At 33.4% G+C, this 23,129-nt stretch overlaps 1 protein-coding gene across 13 annotated transcripts in view; it reads left to right on the top strand.

Moving 5' to 3' along the window:
- Nucleotides 1-23,129, top strand: part of PPFIA2 (PTPRF interacting protein alpha 2) — a gene marked incomplete at its 5' end in the record, with an annotated part of 476,541 nt that overhangs the window by 137,739 nt on the left and 315,673 nt on the right. The window lies entirely within an intron of this gene.

Genomic DNA, 23,129 nt, shown 5'->3' with positions numbered 1-23,129 from the left:
AAAGTAAGGGAAGGAAAACTGCAAAGTGTGAAAGTATTAAAGGGGATGTAAGATAGAGATAATGTGCATGTCAGTTTAATCTGTTTTTTTTTTTATATGGAGATGAGATGGCGTTAGGATTCTCTGTGAATTCAAGCAAAATAATAGTGAACCCTTAATTTTCACAAGGATTCTTAAATCTGCTACAGTATCATCTTTTGAGAGTTTATGAGTTATTCTCCTGAAGTTGTTATTTATGGATGTAATATGGTGAAAATTACAGAGTTACTTCCCTGATATATCACAGAAAGGGTAGAATTAAAAGACATTTTAGGGAACTTTGCAAAACTATGTTCTCTGGGCTTAGAAAAATGTTTTGTATTTCATATACATAGCTTAACATAACTCCTGTTATTTAATTTTGTTATGTGTGCAATATACAATCAATAATACAGTAGCTTAAGTACCAGGTTTAGTATGCTTTTCAATTTGAGATAAAGTAGAAACTCATTAAGATGGAAGATTTTGTGTTATCAAAAAGTCAAAATAATTTACAATATAAATGTAAATGTGAGTTACAAAGATGTTACCTACTAAATATATTTCAACTGCCTGTGAATAAATCAGTCATCAGTCTAGAAAATGGTTGTCTAAAGTAAATCATATTCTACTTCATTTTTATCCTCAAATTGCATTTTTCAGTACTAAGGATTACTTTGCAATTCAGTCATATCATCATTAGATTAAAAGGAAAAATGAAACTCTTCTCTTCGTATATTTTACACTATGGGAATATAAACAGCCTAACATTTAATTATTTTAGCTATATAGTTATAATGCACTGAAAAAATAAGTGTAAAGACCTAGAGAATTAATATAGTATAGGCAGCATGAATTCTTTTGAAAGGGGGCTCTGAATAAATGCACATCTGATTGATTAAAGTCTCTTGCCTTTGCAAACTATAGCAGTAGCTATAATTACTCTCTCCCCCCCCTTCTTATACTTCTGTTTTTAATTCTGTCGCCTCTCTTGCCTTACACTGATGTCTACTGGTAGCGCAAGTCTGTGCTGTTACAGAATATATTTACTTCCCAGTGGCGATCAGCTTATTGTGGCAGTGACTCAGAATGCAATTGCCCCGGGGCTGCTCTACAGAATTATTACTTTTTTCTTCTCCATACACTGAGATATAAACACTCCTTACAATATATCCCATAGCTGCCTCTTAGGGGCAGCTTTTGACATTGGGTGTTCTGCTTCAGTCTCTTAAAGTTTAAGGGTCAGTGAATTCCATAGCTCAGTCATGACACAGGCTTTTTACAATTCTTTCAGTAGATCTTGCTGACACATTTCCTGGCAGGTGATTTTCTTTGAAAACACACTAGAATGATTTTTAACCACTTATTTTTTTGTTGATGTTATAACAATTCATGTAAAAACACTAGGATTTCAGATAAAATAGAAATGTTGGCAAATATGAACTCTGTTCTCCTACAGTTTTAAAATCAGAAAATGGTATTTGATCCTGACATTCATGATAACAGGCAATGTGTGTTTAACTTTTTGTTGCTATTGTTTGTTTTTGCTTTTGGTGGAAGAGAAGGAAGAAAGAAGGATGGTTTTTAAAGCATGAATATAAAGATTTTTAGAAGTTGACTCTTTGCTTTTATTTTCAAAGGACTGAATTAAACAGAATTATTTTTCTTATATATATATATTAACCTATTTAATGCGGTATACTTTCTTTGGTTGAAATACTGTCATGAGAAATGAGATGCTGTAAAAGTAACAAACCGTTTGTCAAAAAATGTATCTTGTGGAAATGATTAGTTAAATTTTCAAAAGTGGTTCTCATTATAGAATGGCATAAATGCATTTCTGAAATGATTCTACATCAAGGAATTGAGATTTTAATGCTTACTTTCTTAAAATTATTCTTGCACAAGAGTTAACATATGCAAAAATATTTAAGATAGCTTAGCATGAATGATACTGAGTTTCAGTTCCATTTTCTCATCAAATGTTTAAACTAGCTTGTCATTTTTGCTGAAATTGTACAATATTAAATTTTAAAAGTAAGATATAGAATATATTTGACCTGAAGGGTTCAAAGGTAAAAAGACAACAAATAAGAAGCTGAAGGATATTCTAATTACAAGCCTTTCTTTTTCATTGTATTTTAATTTAGCCAAATACATTCATACTTCTACACACACATGCAAATACTATTTTGTATAGACTAACACTTAATTTAAATTAATTTCCTTATAAATGAGACCTCACTTCAATATTCCGTGAAGATAATTGTGTCTGCATGTTTCTATTCAGAGGTTCTTAGACCCTGGGTGATGCCAACACCCAATTTGCACTATATATTTTGTGCATAACTTATCACCCAAAATCAAATTTTAGAGTATAGTTGCCTAGAATGATTTTTGATTGATGAAAATTAAAATTAATGATAATATTTGTATGTATTAGAACTGTCAATTTATGGGGCTCAAATATGTACAAATGGGAAACCTACCTTCAAACAAAATTATATTATATATATATATATATATGTGAATGCAGTAAAAATTCTTTTAAATTTTAAGTCTATAAAAATGATGTCCCACAGCTCGGTGCTTTGTGACCACCTAGAGGGGTGGGATAGGGAGGGTGGGAGGGAGGGAAGAGATATGGAGATATATGTATATGTATAACTGATTCACTTTGTTATAAAGCAGAAACTAACACACCATTGTAAAGCAATTATACTCCAATAAAGAGGTTAAAAAAAAAAATGATGTCCCAACATCATTTCACATTTAGCTCTATTTTTGCAAGCAAAACCATTTAATAATGCTTTACTAAACTTCTAGATTAGCTAATCATGACTTAATGTGTTAATTCTCCCAGAGGTATTGATGAGCAACACGCTACCCCCTCATTTCCTAGAGATTAAGTATCATCACCTAGACATTTTCAAAGTCTGCCCAGTCCTAAGATTTCATGGGAGTTTGTCAGTAGTTGCTAGAGACAGTAGGGAAGAGGAATACATTCTTTTGTGGTTCTTAATGTTTTCTTATTCTACATTTACCTATTTTATTCATTGGAGCTTTATGCAAGCTTTCATGAACTACAACAATAACAAACAGTATATTACTATCAAAAACAAAGCAAAAGTGGTTTGTAAACCACTTCCTCAAACCAAAGGAATATATTTCTGATGGGAGCAGTTTTGATCTATTGAATCCACAGAGCAATTATTTCTGCTTAGAATACATTTCTTTGCCATTTCATCCTAGTATTAATAACATTAACTGCCAAGAACGTGTGTAAAAGTCTTTGACTGTTGCCCCCTGGTATCCACTGAAGACAAGAGAAAGACACTTTGTCACAAAATATGGAAACGCATTAATCTGCCATTTCCATGTTTAAAATACTTTATGGGGGCTTCCCTGGTGGCACAGTGATTGAGAGTCCGCCTGCCGATGCAGGGGACACGGGTTCGTGGCCCGGTCTGGGAAGATCCCACATGCCGCGGAGCAGCTGGGCCCGTGAGCCATGGCCGCTGAGCCTGCGCGTCTGGAGCCTGTACTCCGCAACGGGAAAGGCCACAGGAATGAGAGGCCCGCATACCGCAAAAAAAAAAAAAAAAATATATATATATATATATATATATACTTTGTGTATCCCCTGTCCTTAAAGGATAAAATTCACTTCTTTAGCTTGTCATATAAAAGCTCTTCCTGGTCTGGAGCTCATGCAACATACTACTTTATTTACCTGCTTTCCCAGAAATTTGTCTGTATGCTTCTGTTCTTTGCCTCTTCACTGAACCTGCCCATTGGAAAATTGTTTTTGCTTAAAGACTCATCTCAAATGCCACCTACCCGTGAAGCCTTCACTCATTCACCTGATTCATGCATGATGTATTAAGATGTATTAAGTATATTTCCTTTGATCATTTGCCTGTTTATACCACTACTGAAGCAGTTATTATGCTTTTTTTTAATTGGAGTATAGTTGATTTACAATGGTGTATTAGTTTCAGGTGTACAGCAAAGTGAATCAGTTATACATACACATATATCCACTCTTTTTTTTTTTAGATTCTTTTCCCGTATAAGCGATTATAGAGTATTGAGTAGAGTTCCTTGTGCTATACAGCAGGTTCTTATTAGTTGTCTATTTTATATATAGTGTATATATGTCAGTCCCAATCTCCCAAGTTATCCCTCCCTTATTATGGTTTGTTTTAATCCCCGAGAGCATTTTATTAATCTGTGTCCCTAGCAAATGGTTACTGCAAATATCTCTGTATAATAAGCAGAGACATATATTTGGAAGGTGATTAAAATATGAAAATTCAACACAATAAGCAATAACTTATTTTTGTGTTAACTATATAAGCAGTTGGTGAGACATATATTATTAGAGAAATATCTAAAGATATATAAAGGTAAATGTGTTTAATACTAAGCCTTTGTGTACCAGTGTTGGGTTCTTCAAAATAGATAACAGTTACATTAGTGATCTCAGGAAAGCTTTAATTTTATTGTTTTTAAAATAGATTTCTGTTACAGCTAGACAAAACCTTTTCGAGATTTTTTTCTTTATACCTCTTTACCATTCCTTATTAATTGGGGCATTTCATATTTTATCAAGAGAACTTTAAAATTGATTAATATATAATTTTTCATTTAGCAGATACTATTACTTGAAATATATAGAAGACTAATAGGCAAGTTGGAAATCTCAATTGCATGAAGAATTTCACTCAAATTCTTAATAATTAGGATGGGGCACCATATCTTTGTGATCATATGAGGTTGAGGTAATTCTGGCTTTTCAGGGAAAAAAAAACAGATTTTTTTATATTCTATCATTTTTTTCTCCCTGGGAATATACCATTATTTTTCTATTATTTGGAGCATATTATAACTTCTCACTGTTGATATATATATTTTTTTAAAGCTGTGGTTTTCTTTTTTTGAAGATGTTGGGGGTAGGAGTTTATTAATTAATTTATTTTTGCTGTGTTGGGTCTTCATTTCTGTGCGAGGGCTTTCTCTAGTTTTGGCAAGCGGGGGCCACTCTTCATCTCAGTGCACCGGCCTTTCACTATCGCGGCCTCTCTTGTTGCAGATCACGCGGCTCCAGACGCGCAGGCTCAGTAGTTGTGGCTCACGGGCCTAGTTGCTCTGCGGCATGTGGGATCCTCCCAGACCAGGGCTTGAACCCGTGTCCCCTGCATTAGCAGGCAGATTCTCAACCACTGCGCCACCAGGGAAGCCCCACTGTTGATATTTTTTAAATGCACTGGAAATATCTATCAGAATGCTTGGAACATGTTATGTATTTTTAAAAAAAAGAAGAATGAAAGCAAAGTAGCCTAATAGAGATAAGAAAGACAGACCCTTTGGCTCCAAGATTACAGAGTAATATAAGCAGACTTCCCCAGCTTAGTGAGAGAACTGAGGTTTTTCTCTGTTGCCCAACTGTATGCAGTCATGATTATGATTATGATTGGTGGAGCTAACACAAGAGGTGTTTCAAGCAAGCTGACTGACATGTTTAAAGGTACATATTGGTGTCTGGGAAAGGCAGAGTTTAGTATAACTGGAACATAAACTGGAGAAGGAAATGGCTAAAAGTCAATGTGCAAACTCCAGAATATAAAAATAGGTTTGAATGTCAAGTCCAGATCCTCAGGAGCTTGAATTTAGGATTCAAGGATTTTCAGCAAAGAATGACAAGCTTCGATTTACTGTTTAGTTAGAATATTGGATTGTGCCTTGGCTGGTTGATAGGACAGAGAAAACTATTCAGTAGCTTTCCAAAAATATCTAGATGAATTGTCATGATTTCCCTGCTTTACAGATGAAAAAAACTGATGCTCAAAAAAGGCACTTAAGTAGTTGTTAATAATGCAGGGTATACGTAACGTAGTTTCTGTCTGAATCTGGGGTTATGGAACCCAAAATTCCACAGTCTTTTCTGTATAGTCTTCTGCTGAAATTGCTGATGATTACATACATCAGCAAAAGTATTCCAAGCTATATAATTTCTAATCCTGTTGACCTATTAATTCAGAAACTTATAGAAATTTAACTCTACTTCTTCAAAACATTGTACTACAGCCTCATTGGGTTTTTAAACTTGAGGTTCTTATTCAGTTACATCTCCTCATTTAATCCTTATTAACACAGTTTTCTTCTAGTTGGAAATATGTTTTTATAGTAATCAAATTGCTAATCAAATTGTGCTGAAAGGCAAAAAGGGAAATAGAGGGGGAAAATCTTCCCTAAACACACACTTTTATTCATATAAGAATGCTCTGTATATCAGTGAGACCAACTGTAGAAAACAATGAGTAGCTCCTGAGCTCCCCATAGGAAATCATATGTCTTCCATCTGCAGAGGTTTGTGCTTAATAGAATTTGGCTAGGCAATATATTCTAAGAGGACAGGCACTGTGTACTTTTTTTTTCATTGTTAAATCACTAGCACCAAGCAGTGTCCAACACACAGCCTTGATTTAGTAAGTAGGTGTTGAATTGAATTACAAATTGAAAAGGAGTATGTATTCTGATCTAGAATGACCTCTCCATAGGAATACATAAATGGTTGTAAGATACCCAGCATAGCGTCCACAAATATATTTCACTTATACCTAGCTAACATAGCTTTATATTTCAAGTATTGTCTGCAGGGGAAGGAAATTGGAAGTAGGGAAATTAATTAGGAGGCTCTTAAGATAAAGGTTTTAATGCACAGAGCACAGTGCCTGGTGGTTAGTAAGAGCTCAATGAGCAGCAATCACAACAGCAGCGACCAAAAGTGGGGTCTGCAAAACGTACTAGAGAAGGCAAGGGTATGAGCATAAAGGACAAAGGAAAAGTCATTAAGAGATAGATTCAAAGGAATCCATTAACTTACTGAATATAGGAGATGAGAGAAAAAGGCAAGATTACCTCTAGTGAGGAAGAGAGAAATATGGAGGAGGAGCAGCTTTGCAAAACAATATATTGAGTTTGGGTTTGGACAGATTGAGTAGACAGTTGGAAATAATGGGTTTGGCTCTGAGGAGGCAGGTCTGCCTGAATAGTAGATGTAAATGTGGGAGGCATCTGCTTACAGAGTAGGGAAAACTATGGAAGTGGATGAAATGACCTTGGCAAAGAATGAGGAGAATGGGGTGGGGGTGGGGCTGGGCGTGAAATCCTTGGACCTGCTGACTTACCCAGAATTATCACTTGGAGTGTGTGTGCTTGGTTTATTTTTCAAACACAGTTTGGAAGCTTTTTCCTAATCACCTCTCCTTGAATATCACCTCTGAAACTAATTCAGTTTAGGTGCTCCTGCCTCTTTGTGTGTGTCTTTGCTTTATTTTGTAAATAATGTTTTGGTAGCTAGCATTTCCTTTTAACCCCCTCAAATATTGTCCCTGAACTTTAATTCAAGTTAAATCCTCCTGTCCTTAACACCTTCACAAAGTAACTTGATGTATGTCTATTGTATTATTTATTATACCATATTTAATTTTTTACTTATCTCTCTTCACCACTAGTCTGTGAACTCCTGAAAAGCATAAAATTTGTTTTACTTAACTACTCATATTTGTTTGTTGACACCTAGACTAATACTTGTCGTATAGACAGAATCTGTTTTTTGAATGAATGAATTGATGTGTAAATTGAAGGCTAGCTAAAATTAATCCTCTTATATTAATTTCTGAAATCATTTGACACACCTTGTTGAATATCCCCATTATGCTAGACTTTAATGATGGTGAGCAAAATACCAGTTTTCTGTGCTCAAAAGTCTTAGTCGCCTCTTGGAATATTATCCAACAGTCATAATAGCACAGTATTTGGTTCTCTGAAAATACTTTGACTTTAAAGGTTCATATAGATATTACTATTATAATTTATACAATTCCAATTAAATAATTCTAATTCCAAATCTATTTTTAATTCTGGTTCACAGTTAACTTTTCCACTGTTGGTTCTTTCTTTTATATTTTCAAAATATTTTACAAATAATAAGAATTATTCTCAAAAAATAAAATTGCATGATAGTTTGGAGCATGCCTTTTGAAATTAAACACATGGTCCAAAACTAGTTTCCACCGTTCACTAGAGTCTGGCTATAAGCACGTGAAATTATTTCTTTCTTTTCACTTTCCTTGACTGTCTATTGGAAAACAGTAGAGCATGTCATGAGGTTATCATGATGTTAAATTGATTATTTATAGAATACTATATAAAGTATTTACTTCCAATAGAGATGGCATTCAATCAAGATTAGCTAGTGTTGTTTTAATGATTAATGTACTTTCTAAATAATAGCATAATTTATTCCACAAATGATCTTTTTTCCTTTTGCTTATTTTAAATTTAGGAAAAAATTAATGCTAAGAAAACATATTCACCACTTTAAATACTTTAAGTGCTTCATATATATGCTAAGGGATCTTATTAAAATATATTTATTAATTTTTCAAGATCTTAATTTTATATTAAATATTTTTGTGCTTATAGAATACAAGCTTTCAGAGAATTGATTTAAGTATCCCTTTGAAAGTATACTTGGATTCCTTTTATAAATACATTTTTGGTATTTTTCAATTGTATTTGGTAAAGTCATTTTGATGTTTACCTTGTATCTTCATTATGACTTTTATTACCATCTCAAGTTTCACACAGATACAGATGCAAATTTAAAATGACCAGTTTGTGAAATTGGCTAACTTAGGATATAAATCAAAATATCTACAGATTAAAAGAGAGTGGCTCACTTTGTATGCTGGGTGCTCCACACAATAAAGATTTAGAGTAATTACTAAATTTATTTAGAGCCAACCAGATTTGATGCTATTATTGGCAGCAGAACTGTCAAAGAATTGCTGAGTATGTTAACAATGCTAAGGAGTGTATAACATTTTTAAACAGCATCACAAAATTATTCTCTAAGTTATATCACAAAACAGAAGTTGGCAAAGTTACATGGACAACTGAGCAATGTCATTAGGAAGAAATGAACATAATCTAGTTTTTACAGCTTAAATATTCTCAATTTTAATTATGTTGGTGAAAAAATACAGAAGATACACAAAAAAAGACATACTTATTTGTTGTTTTCTATCAAATAAAATCAATGCAAAAGCAACAGTTGTGAACTACAATGTAATGTTACACTGTTACATAGCATACTGTTTCCTTTTATTTTGTATTTTTGTTTTTCTCATTAAGCACATCATTAATCTTCTCTTTCTCAAATAATCCATCTTTGAAATTACAGTAGGCCTACGAGATGCTAAAAAAGAAGCATTCTTTGAACTCCTAAAACAAAAAAGCTATCATAAAATATTATAAACTCACTATATTTGAAAAGTTATACTTAATCATTGTTAAAGTATATCATGTTGTAATATCATTTTGTTTAGATGTTAAAATATTTAATACCTAAAAAATCAAATATTTTAACAATAATACAAGGCAGTTCAAATATTTGCATACACATTTCTTTCATTCAAGAAACACTCAGAGAAACTGCTTTAGATGCGGTCTACATTTTCAAGGAGCAAATGTTACAATACATAATAAGTAAAAATAAATATTAGAACAGAGAATCATGCAAAATACAGTGATGTGCTAAAAGAATCAGTTAATTTCAAGTGTGTCTTTGAGAAAGACTTCAAGTAAGAACATTACTTTTAAAAAATAGTAAAGAATTTCAAAATAACTATATCACAGAAATATAAATGAAAAAAAATTTTTGGCCATCGTATACCAGCCATGTTCTATGACTGGCCAAGGGGCCATGATCTGTGGGACCATCCTAGACAGACCTCTGCCCCTGCAGGGCTTTCCCCAGATATTCAGTGTCCTGTATCTTCTTGCAGTTCCAAAACATAGTATAGACACCAGGCCTCTGTGTCTTTACTTATGCTTTCTCTGTGTCCGTGTTGTGTCATGTACATGTAGAGACACTCATTCAATACAACCTTATGTCCCTGACTTCAGATTATACTACAAAGCTAAGTAATCAAGACAATATGGCACTGGCACAAAAACAGAAATATAGGAGCTTCCCTGGTGGCACAGTGGTTAAGAACTCGCCTGCCAATGCAGGGGACATGGGTTTGAGCCCTGATCCGGGAGGATCCCACATGCTGTGGAGCAACTAAGCCTGCAAGCCACAACTATTGAAGCCTGTGCGCCTGAAGCCCGTGCTCCGCAACAAGAGAAGCCACCGCAATGAGAAGCCCGTGCACAACAAAGACCCAATGCAGCCAAAAATAAATAAATTAACCTTAAAAAAAAAAACAAACAGAAATATAGATCAATGGAACAGGATAGAAAGCCCAGAGATAAACCCACACACCTATGGTCAGCTAATCTATGACAAAGGAGGCAAGGATATACAATGGAGAAAAGACAGTCTCTTCAGTAAGTGGTGCTGGGAAAACTAGACAGCTACATGTAAAAGAATCAAATTAGAACAATCCCTAACACCATACACAAAAATAAACTCAAAATGGATTAAAGACCTAAATGTAAGACCGGACACTATAAAACTCTTAGAGGAAAACATAGACAGAACACTCATTGACATAAATCACAGGAAGATCTTTTTTGACCCACCTCCTAGAGAAATGGAAATAAAAACAAAAATAAACAAATGGGACCTAATGAAACTTCAAAGCTTTTGCACAGCAAAGGAAACCATAAACAAGACCAAAAGACAACCCTCAGAATGGGAGAAAATATTTTCAAATGAAGCAACTGACAAAGGATTAATCTCTAAAATTTATAAGCAGCTCATCCAGCTCAATAACAAAAAAACAACCAACCCAATCCAAAAATGGGCAGAAGACCTAAATAGACATTTCTCCAGAGAAGATATACAGATTGCCAACAAACACATGAAAGGATGCTCAACATCACTAATCACTAGAAAAATGCAAATCAAAACTACAATGAGGTATCACCTCACACCAGTTAGAATGGGCATCATCAGAAAATCTACAAACAATAAATGCTGGAGAGGGTGTGGAGAAGAGGGAACCCTCTTCCACTGTTGGTGGGAATGTAAATTGATACAGCCACTATGGAGAACAGTATGGAGTTTCCTTAAAAAACTAAAAATAGAATTACCATATGATCCAGCAATCCCACTACTGGGCATATACCCAGAGAAAGCCATAATTCAAAAAGACACACGCACCCCAATGTTCATTGCAGCACTATTTACAATAGCCAGGTCATGGCATCAGCCTAAACGCCCATCGACAGATGAATGGATAAAGAGGATGTGGTACATATATACAATGGAATATTACTCAGCCATAAAAAGGAATTAAGTTGGGTCATTTGTAGAGACATGGATGGACCTAGAGACTGTCATACAGAGTGAAGTAAGTCAGAAAGAGAAAAACAAATATCGTATATTAACGCATATATGTGGAATCTAGAAAAATGGTACAGATGAACCGGTTTGCAGGGCAGAAATTGAGACACAGATATAGAGAACAAACGTATGGATGCCAAGGGGGGAAAGTGGGGTGGGGTGGGGGGGGTGGTGTGATGAATTGGGAGATTGGGATTGACATATATACACTAATATGTATAAAATAGATAACTAATAAGAACTTGCTGTATAAAGAAAAATAATAAAATTAAAAAAAATACAACCTTATGATGATGGTGATCATGAAGAGGAAATACTTCTTCTCCTAAGAGGCTTTCATGAATAGAATCGTTCCTGAACTAGCATGGTATTCTGAAAAGAGCAATGACTGATTTGTTTTACTAAATCTTAAACATTCAACATTTATTCTTTTTTAAAGCAAAAAAACATTTTGCATAGCAAGAAATAAGCTATATATTTTCTTTGACCCTGAACATACGTATTGATAGAGGGTAGAGAAAGCTAGGGAAATCAAGAAGGGTGAGGCTAAAGGAAGAGCTGCAACATTGGCCTTGGAAAGAAGAATGCTTCGCTTTCCAAGAAATAAAACATAAAAGGTGAAAATGGATCAAGGGATAGAGGCTGTGTCTGGGATAATAGACATCAAGTGGCAATGAGAGTGGAGCCAAGAATGGAAGCAGTTTTGGATCATTCTTAAAAAGTGAGTTTCTGTGTTAATCGCCCTAAATGGAAATTGGAATGGGAATAAATATTGGTAAATGTGGCAAAAAAAAAATCAAGTAAACAAAGAATCAAAGTGCTAACAAGATTAAGGTTAAACTGTCTGAACATGGATCAGTCTTCAGTCTAATATTGCATAGGAAGTAATATTTTTGATTGAAATTATATTTCACTTTTTTTTTTAAAAGAGGGGGAAAAAAGCTCACTGAAAAATTACACTTTACTCAATGCTTCTATAATATGATGTTATAGACATAAGTTCCAAGAAAGTGTATTTTATTTAACAGTGATTCCCATAACATTCCATCATGCCTGGCACATAGTAAGCTCTCCAAAAATATATGTGGAATGAATAGATGTTCTTTAACAATATAAATGTAAAGATTTTTTAACCTCATGAAATATTATAGCTGAAAAAAATTAATATAATTTACACTATTAGGTAATTATCAAAGTTATTTAAATATTTTGCCTATATGTAATATTAAAGATTAAATGGCAATATACAACATGTATTTAGGGAAATATGAGTAGATAAAACATTGTAAGTAATGATAAGAGTACAGTCATAACTTATTATAAGCTAAACAAAAGTTAGCAGAGTTTGTGCCTTTGTGGGGAAAGCTCTACATACAGTCATATATATAGCATGCCACAGGCTAGATTATCTAGAAAATTGCCCTTACTCTTCACATTACATTAATATAATTTCATTTAATATAGCCTGTTAGGGTACCATATTTTAAGATAAATCTTTAATATGGAATGCTTTCTACATAATTTATTAAATGAAAAATAGATCTTTGAAGAAAAGATGGAAAAAATTGTGGACATTACGTAGCCCAGGGAAAGGAATATGGAAGAAAGACATAATCTTTTCCACTCAAAAGAAATGTTCTTTTGATTTGATACACTGTAATTGTTCAACATATGTGGTGAGAAAACTGCAGGAACACATGAGTCTGAATAAAAATAGAAGAAGTTTCAGTTGGATATAGAAAATGAGTTTATGACTATTGGGGTGATAAAACATGAAAGTGGGTAGTTGTCAGTGATAGCTCAATGAAACCTTTATATTGGGGATTTTCAAGAGGAAGCAGAGTACAAAAGGCAAGGTGCAGGTGAGATAGATTTGAGTCTCATATCTGCAACTTAAAACATGTGCATATGCAAAAAGTATTAAACTTCACTAAGATTCAATTTCTTCACTTTTAAGTAATGAGAATAATACATTTCTCAGGGTTGATGTGAGAAAATGTACTTGAAAGCATTTTATACATTTAAAAACAGTTCAGTTAATGCTCTTTTACAATCAACAGAAACTGATTATGGTATGTTAGTCAAAAGAAAAATGTATTTGAATGAATGGGAAACACTTTTATTGACTCATATAGTAAACTGTGTGCCTGGTTCTATTCTATGCATTGGATAATTAGTGAGTAAGTGAAAAATGAGGCTTTTATTCTGGTGGATAGGATAATATAGGATAATATATAGGATAATATATAGCAATGAGCAAGTGAACCATGAAGCTTATATTCTAATTGGATGAAACAGATAGTAAAATAAATAGGACAATGTATAGTATGTTAGATGGTGATAAACGCTAAGGAGAAATATAGAGCATAGACAGTGGATAGGGAGCATCGAAGTGCACAGCTTAAACTTTGGGCAGTGGAGGCGTTGTGGAGAAGAGGACATGTGAGTAAAGACCTGGAGGAATCAGAACAGCTTTGGATCTCAGTACAAGAATGGACTGAAGGGTGTACTCTTCACAGTGCTACCACCAGATAGGTTAACTCTACCTACATTCCTTCCATTCAAGATTTAAATTCAAGAGAGAGAAGTCTGGTTGGTCCAACCTGGACCTCACTTAATCATAAATGTGCCGTCATCTACTTGCCTTCTGCCTGGCTTGCTCAACCTCTGTCCCAACACTTTTCCGTTTACTATAATGAGGTACACTACAGACAGAATACAGTGCTCAAACAGATTTTAGCCTTTCTTTAAGAAAAGAAAGTATCCATTACATGTCTATATTCCTCACTCCTCCTAGAACTTCCTTTCCCCATTTTCTACTTGTTTGCCCCCAACTCACTCATTCTTTCAAACCGTTTACAATATGTGTCTTTTTGTGGATATGTCAGTTCCCAGTTAAGTTCACTACCCTCCTTGTTGAGATCCCATAAAATGTTGTGCTTACCTCTATCATAATAATGAACACCAATCTACTTTAAGTAGGCATGTCTGTTTCCCCATTATACTGTGAGTTCCTTAAAGACACAATATATATTTGTTAGCTGAACGAATTATGAGTGCTCAATAAATGTCTGGATATATAAAGGATGCATGTCATTTTCCCAAAAAGTCTCACGGTGCCTTTTATACCAAGCTTTACGTTGAGACTATGTCAATTAAACTTGACATTGTGACTACAAAATATGAATTATCCAACAGAAGATAGTTATCCTGCCTCTGTGTGTGTGTGTGCGCGCACATGCACGCATGTGTGCATTATTGTTGATGTTGTTTTCTTTGTTTATTTGGTGGAGAGGAGATGTAATTAACAAAATAATTTTTTGTAAAAATTTTGAAAGAAAAAAATTTAAAACATGCCTAAATTTTAAATAAATATATTCATTCTTATTTAATGTTCACTAAATGATATCAGGATCTATGCACTTCATGTGAACTCCATATAACACTTAGATGTTCCATTTCAATCTGTTTGATGCTCTACATTACCATGCTGTACATCAGCTTCAATTTTCTTTCCCTATCTAATATCTTCCGAAAGCTATCAGGTTTGAATATTAAATCTTCATTAACCTATAGTGCTATATAGTATAGCAGTTTGAAGGCAGACAGACCTGAGTATCTCTGCCACCTACTGGGCATAATCTCTCTAAGTTCATTTTCTTCATCTGTAAATGAAGTAGATAGAAATATTGCCCTCAAAGGATTGTCATTAAGGTCAAGTGAGATGTTTACCGTGGGGCTCAACATACACAAATGTAAAACAGAAGTACTTAAAGCATAATTTTTATTAATATTATTATTAAAGTATCAAATATTTGAATGGAATACTTTGTTTCTCAAGACTATAATTACTTCCTACTAACTATCAATGGAAATTCTCTCTGGGAATTGATATTGGGCTTTCAGATTTTACATTATTGACTATAGTTTATTTTATCCTTCCTCTCTCATGGATCAGAATAAAAGATTCTTAGAACGGTTATATGGATTGTCAAACTTCAGAATACATAATTATCCAGAAATGTAAGCTACCATATACCACCCCCAGAGATGATTCAGAAAATCTGGTAAGGGCCAAGGAACTTCATTTTTAAACAGAATCCCAAGTGTTGTCTATGCGGAAATGTCACAAATGGGGAAACAGTGGACAGGAGATGGAGTTCTTTTATGACTATAAAAGGTACTTTCTATTTGAAGGATAACTGGTGGGTAGAAGGTTAAATATCCACAAGGCCTTCTTCTAGTTATAAATAGTTATTCTGTTTTAGAAAGACATGATTTTGATTTGTTGTGATGAATTCATTTAGTTATATCTTTCATGGGCCAATTTTTAACTCCAATTGATGTATGAATTATGAGAATTCCAAACCATTTCTTTGCATTAAAATAAGCTAATTAAATCAAGGACCAGCCCTCAGTAATGATGACCTTTAACTTATCCCTCCTTTAGGGGATGTGTTTGTCAGGGAATTTCCAAATTCAGATTTAATATATTGCTGTGTCAAGAATGATACTCATCTGTTGTTAATTAATGATTTATCTGTCACCCAGAAATTATGTAAAATGAAATAAAACCTTTAAATTATCTACTATAGTAAATGTGACCAGTTCTGTTTTAAAAATTCTGATTTTTAAATTAAATTAGAGCCTGATTAAAGTAATAAGTGTTCATTAGAAAAGTGGTGTTATGTGGTTGCTATTCCTGGACTACATAATTCTTAAATAACAAGAATAAGCCCTCTTGTGTGTTTGATAATTATCTTTATGCCTTCAGCTGAATTTCAATAATAAGGCCTATGAAGTGTCACTTTGCTTTCATAAAATATCTGCCCTTATGTCAAGATGTATTTGCAAGTTCAAAATAACAAGTTCATAGGAAAATTCTAATGTTGAAACAGTCATGAAGAAAGCACTAGTTTATTATTGGTAATAAGTTCATTAATAGCTGTCTCAAGATTTTTTTGAATTTAGCTTCAATGAGAAGATAGTCAGCAATCTTATTTTAATCTTACAAAATAACCATCATCATTAGATATATTTTAAGAAAAAATGCTTTTAAAATACTTGAATTATTAGTGTTTATTAATGCCTCGGTCTCCTGCCCTTTGTGCTATTTTTAAAAAGTACGACAGTCACTATGCAGACATTTTTTTAACATCCAGCAGGATCATCCTTAGAACAGACAATATTTTCTGAGTCTTCGTGGCATGGTTGAAGGAGTGTAACATTAGAAATCAGATCAACAGATATCCGGCCAGTTACCACCTGTGTGACTTTGGGCAAGTTATTTAACTTTTCAGTTTCAGTTCTTTCACTATAAAATGAACACAATAAAACCTATCTCACAGGAATTTTATGAAGATTAAAAATGGGTAAACTACCAAGTACAGAGTAAGCTTTTATAATGGTGATAATAATAATAATATTAATGATACATGATTTGGTTTCTAACTTCCAGGGTAACCACCAATGGTTCTCACCTCCTGAAGTTCATGCCTTTGTGTAGACCTCTCCTTCATTAAATTAGAATTGCCCCCGTGTGAATAACAAAATATGGTGTAAGTGGAAGTGCATGCCTTCTGAAATGCCCCAGAAGCCCTATAGAGATGCCCACATGAAACAGAACTGAGGCCCCCAGCCAATAGCCAGCACTAACTTGCCAGTCATGCAAGTGAAATACTTTGGAAATGGATCCTCTAGTAGTATAGTCAAGGCTTTACATGAGTGCTGCCCAAATCAATCTCTAACTGCAACCTTCTGAGAAGTTCCAAGGTAGAACTACCCAATTGAGCCATCCCCTAATTTCTGACTCACAATAATAATGAGATAATAAATAATCACTGTTGTTTTAAGCCACTGAATTTTGGGATTTGATATAGCAATAGATAATTAACACGACTGTCAAGGCAACCTTGTCATCTCTAAACAAGTTCATGGTAACCTAGTCTGTCCATTTATATTACATTACCCCTCATATAGCTTTCCTAGCCAAACCAACTTGCTCTTTTGCCACCTGATTTATCTTTGCTCCCCACTTTACCTCCCTGCTTTTACTTCATAAGTTCTTCAATCTTCGAGCATCAATATCCTTCACATGAAAACTATTTCATGGGCCTTTCTTCCTGAAAGTCCTTTCTAAGATGTTTACAAAATAAACGTATAAGTTGCTTTATCAGCAGGTAACGTCACTTCTCTTTGGATTCTTTTGGCAGCTCATCTGGTTTAACATTACTTTATGGTGGTTACATAAACATATATGTGCTCTCTGGTACTTGCCAAAGGCTTTTTCTTGGTAAGAAAGTCACATGATTGAAGGTCACGTCTACTTGCTAAGATTGTGTACAGGACAGGAGTTTTTCAGGCAGGGGATAACCAGTCCAAAGAGAATATTTGGAAGAAAAAATAAAAGAAGAAACCCCTCATAGGATTTTTTAAGTGGAATATTTTACTGTAATTTATAATTTTCTTATAAGCAGAATAATGTTAATTTTAGTAATCTGGGTAGTTAAAATAATTATTTTATGAAAGAAAGATACACGAATGTTCATCTTCCTTGAATAAAATACCATTTTGCTTTGAAAGACTTTGAACCCCTATTAAGTAAATATACAGATTAGAGTAGCTTGGTTAGTAATGTATTTTATTATCTTAACAAAATTCAACATAACATTGATTCTAATATTTGAAGTGTGATAAAGTTTATGTGAAATTTTAATATCTTCAGTTGTACTTTAAAACTGTTCCTGTCAGCTCTGGGTTTGTCAACAAATAAATGATTGATCTAAAAGTATTTGAAATTGTTTTGGATAAATTTCCAAACCCCTTTCCTCAAAAAATAAATGGTCACAGGATATTTTCAGAGTATGTATATATCAGATGAAAACATAAGCAGTTAAATTGACTTATTTTAACATGTGTTTTCATTGAAATATTTCCTAAAATATGAGATTTTATTATCTAAACATTTTCAAAATCTTTGCTTTAGCTCAGCAAAAAGTGCTTCAAGCAGCTCTTATAGAATGTGTGTATATATATATATATATATATATATATATATATATATATATATTCTGATGACATTTATATGATCTTGACAGGAGAGATTTATTTACTGTGTGTCTCTGATAATATTAAAAGCTTATATAAGCTCATAAAAGTAAACCTATTATAATTAATAAACAAAACAAAAACATTAATCTTATACCAGGCTCAAGAAAAATAGTAATATAGAGAAACTGGACCTTATCTAAGGAGTTAGCAAAGGCTATTATGTTACATAAAATTAGTTAGGATTCAGTTGAATTGAATATTTTAAAATTCTCAAAATAGAATTGACTACAACAAGAGAGAAGTTCTTTTCTGTACTACGTAAAAGAATACTGAATACGAGTAGTCCATGTCCAGCTGTGTTGGAGGCTGGTATAGCCATGTGGATTGTGCTTTAGCCAGGAATTCTCTTCACTCTTCCCCTCTTCCCTAACACTTATTCATTCTTCAAACCTCAGATCTAAAGTCATTTTCTCAGGCAAACTATGGTAGATACTGATACTTGTCTCCAAATATCTATTATTTTATTCTTCTCTATTAAAAGTGACTCAGTTCTTAATTAGGCACATTTAATATGGCTATATCATCCTCCCTTACAGCTAGGTATGGCTATATGACTAAGTTCTCACCACTAATGTAGTAGGACTAGTTGTGTAATACTTCTAGGAAGCTCTTGAAAAGAGATGAAAGGCACCATTCCCCACTTTATTCCTTATTGATAGTTGGAATGCAAAGCTGATTGTTGGAACTCAAGAAGGCATCTTTGATGATGAGGTAGAAGCACATTCTCAAATTGGCAGAAACAAAAGAGAAGGAATATGGGCCTCTGTTAAATTGGAACTTCCATAAATAGCCTTGGACCACATACATCTATCAGTCTTTTATATGAGACAGCAGTAAACTTCTCTCTTGCTTCTGTCACTTTTATTTTGTGATTTTTATATCAACTGAACCTTATCCTAACTAATATAACAGCTATTGCTAACCCATTAGATAACTTCAAGTTCCTCTGTTTTACAGGTTTATAAGCACCATACTCTTTTCTAGTTATCTCATTATATAATTATATATATATGGATTTTTTAAATGAAAACTCCAGACAGCAGAGCCCATGTATGTTTTTGCTCACTTTTTTCCACTGAAGCCTGTCTTGATGGTGACCACAAAGTCAATATTTTCATAAATATCTGTTCTATAAGGAATGATCATAAGGTCAATATGTATGAGCTGAGATTGATAAGCTTAAGTGGAACTTTAAATTTCTCATAAAGCACAGAGGCTCTGTTTATCTGTCCCGCAGTAGTAGTGGATTTAAGACTATCTCTTTGTCATAAGACTTAGCTGGTGAGAAAAGTAGTGTGAGAAATACTCTCTGTTTTGGTGGGATGATGAAATCCACTGTCCTCATCACTCTGATGAAATTCAGTTTCCAAGTTTCTTAATTACATTTATCTTTACTTTCAGGAACTATTTCCATTATGGAGATGGGGGTACTGAAAAATAGTTATTAAGCATTTGTTCACAAGTCTACAGTAAGATAGAAATTTAACAATCTTAAGGTGATTTTAAAATCTCACAAATATTGCATCTTTAAACTTAGAGGATATTCTTCACTCTCTTACATGCTTTGAAAAAAATTTATATATATATATATATATGATTTTTTGCTTCATTATGAGAATTCTGCGTTTTCAGAACCAAAAAACCCCACAATCTTGTTTCAGTTTATTTAGCATTCAAATTAGTTTTGATACAATTCCATGAAAGCAGGAGAGAATATCAAAAGAATTTGGGTTGCATGTCATCTTACCTCAGGAACACAAAGCCTTACCGAGCAATTAAACTTGGCAAATGTAAGAGCAGCGAGAAGCACAAAAGAATCAATTAAATTGTTTAATTGATCCTTGTTTAATCGATTAAATTGTTTCCATAAATGGACATGAATGTTAGCCTTCTCAGGGGAGTGGAGGGTTTTTTTTCCCCAAGAAAAAGAGAAAGTCTATAGAGGCACCATGGTAACTACAGGTAGAAAAGCATTCGTATGTATTTTGCTCATGGGAACTGGAAAGTCAAAGGCTATTCTAAGGATCATATTACTAAATAGGTAATTGTTGGGTTGTGCAAATTGTTACCATTGCATTCATTTAGTCTTAATAAAAGGATGTAAACATTTATGCTTGGAAAGCTGAGCGCAGTGGCATAGACATAAGAATAATCTTCCTCTAATTCTGACCATTTTTTATTTAATGGGATTTCTCTAAGGTTTTTTTTTTTTTTAATACAAGAAATTTTAAAATTCTGATGGGCCTTCCGAAACATCAAGAAAAGAGTCAATAATGGTTCATGAAGTTTTAGTCTTAGATATATTCTAATTGCTTAAAAAAAGATAATCAATTGCTATTAAATAGAATTTTATATTATCTAGAATCCTCCATTAATTCCCTGATTAAAACAAAAATATATTAACAAGCAATACATCAACAGATGGTAAGGCGTGACATGCAACCTGCTGGTTGTACAGAAGTAGATGATAAAAGAGGAAATGTGAAAGTTATTTTTCCTGGGTGTCTACAGAAAATGGATATGCAGCCCATGATAACTGTTTTTGTATTGAGATATTAGAAAATTTAACATTAAAAGTGCAATTGAATACCATCTGTATAGTTGTAAGCCAGAATCATGATCACTGATCAGACATATTAAGTAAAGCTCTAATGAGAGGGTGAAAGTCAGAGGTACAATTCCTACTGAGAATGTTTCCAGACTAGAACAGTGTACAGATTGGATTTATTTTTTCTTTCAGTTGAGATATTAGAGTGCTTTTAAGTTAGAAAGAAATATTGATCGCTCTAGGAACTTGGGGTCAACTAAAGCTTCTTTAACAGCAGTAGATATTTCAAAAATAATTTAATACATTTAAGGACTGTAATTAATTTCTATTCTACAGGAGCATTGTAATTAACAGTTTTGAAGCTTCTAGCAACAGTGATTGAAACTGTGCTGCTCTTTTTCTGTGTTCCTTAAGGGGTTTATAAATTCTTAGCTGGGAAAGTGAAGAAAGACTTGTGATTGTGGTTATCAGACCAAACCCAGGATCAGAATCACGAGGTGAAAGCTCTGAAATTAGAGGCAGAGTGGAATGTGGGGATTCAAGTTCACCAGAAAGAACCTAGAAGTAGAGACAGCTTGTGAAACCTAGGTATTGACTCTGCTGTTGCCCCTTTGAGGATGCAGTCTTGCTAAAGCCAAGTGTGGGTCAAGAATCACAAGAATGTGTGTCTGTAAACATTTTTTAAACGGACATGCATAGATTGTTGGCATTCCAAAATGATGACATAAGGTCTAAGTGTAAAACATTATGTTGTTATTAGAAAGAAATTGGCTATTTTCTCACTACTACAGAGAATGTGATAGCAGTTGTATAGCCACCCTTTAGGGAGTCAAATGATAAGGAAGAGACAAGCCAAGATATGCTACTGCTTTGGCTGGTACCCCTTCTTTTCTTAAGGTCTGTGACTGTCACCATTTAATTGGGAACTTATAGCACATGAATACATCTGTGCGGTTTCTTCCCACCAATATGCGACAAAATCTGATAATCTGAAGATACTCATATTTGACATTTGGAGCATGATATTTAATTAAACTTATTATTAATTAATCAAACTTCTTATTGCCTTCTTATGATATCAACCAAGCTATATTAGTTCCTATTATGTATTTTATAAGTACTTTTGAGTTTAGGTTATGAATTTTTATTAATTTTCTTTAAGCATTTTCTTTACATATGATATGTTAATAACTCACCCTTATTACTAAACAACAAAAAAGGCTTTTCTAGAAAAAGAACTTTATTAAGCACTAACCTTTTTTACATGATTATAATTAGAATTACAAGAAAATCCTTATTTTATTCTGTTTTATAAATAAACAGTAAAACTGATGTTTTTTATACAGTTTGATGAATTTTAACACATGTATAGATTCATGTAACCACCACCACAATTCAGGTACAGAGCTGTTCCATTACCCCAAAAACTTCCCTCCTGCTATCACTATGCCATCACTCTCCCTCTATCTCTATCCCCTGGAAATTTGATCTCTTCTCCATCATTATAGTTCTACTTTTATCTTTCAAGGATGTCATATAAATGGAATCATACATAATTTAACCTCTTGAGACTAGCTACTTTCACTCAACCTAATACATTTAGAGATCCATCCAAGCAGTTGTATGTATTAATAACAGGTATGTTTTTAAAAGCTTCTTATACATAGTTCTGGAGGTAATTTTTATTCCAAATGCCTATCTCTTTTTCCTAGTAAATATGCCATCGACCAAATTACAATTTTAATATCTCTTACTAGAAACAGCAAGCCTTAAACTACCAGGCCAAAACAATTTTTATTTGATCTCTATTCACAATAATAGTGTGGGAAAAGGCAAGATTTTATTTTTAAAATTTGGTAGAGGCTTTATCATAAAAGCATTTTAAAATTACATGTTTAAAAATGTTCTTTTATTGGCAATCCTTTCAACCATTTTTATCCCCAGGTATCAGAATAGAGACATATACTTTGTGTTTAATGGGAAGAGTTGGATTTTAACAAATGTAGTTTATATTAATGATCAATTAATTTTTATTTTCTAAATATCTGAAAAGTAGCAATTTGGAGGAATGGCCACAAAATTAAAAAA

Source organism: Leucopleurus acutus (assembly GCF_964270905.1).
Source record: "Leucopleurus acutus genome assembly, chromosome: 11".
Lineage (NCBI taxonomy): Eukaryota > Metazoa > Chordata > Mammalia > Artiodactyla > Delphinidae > Leucopleurus > Leucopleurus acutus.
Note: the sequence above shows the minus strand (reverse complement) of the source record. Positions and strands in the feature narration are given on the sequence as shown.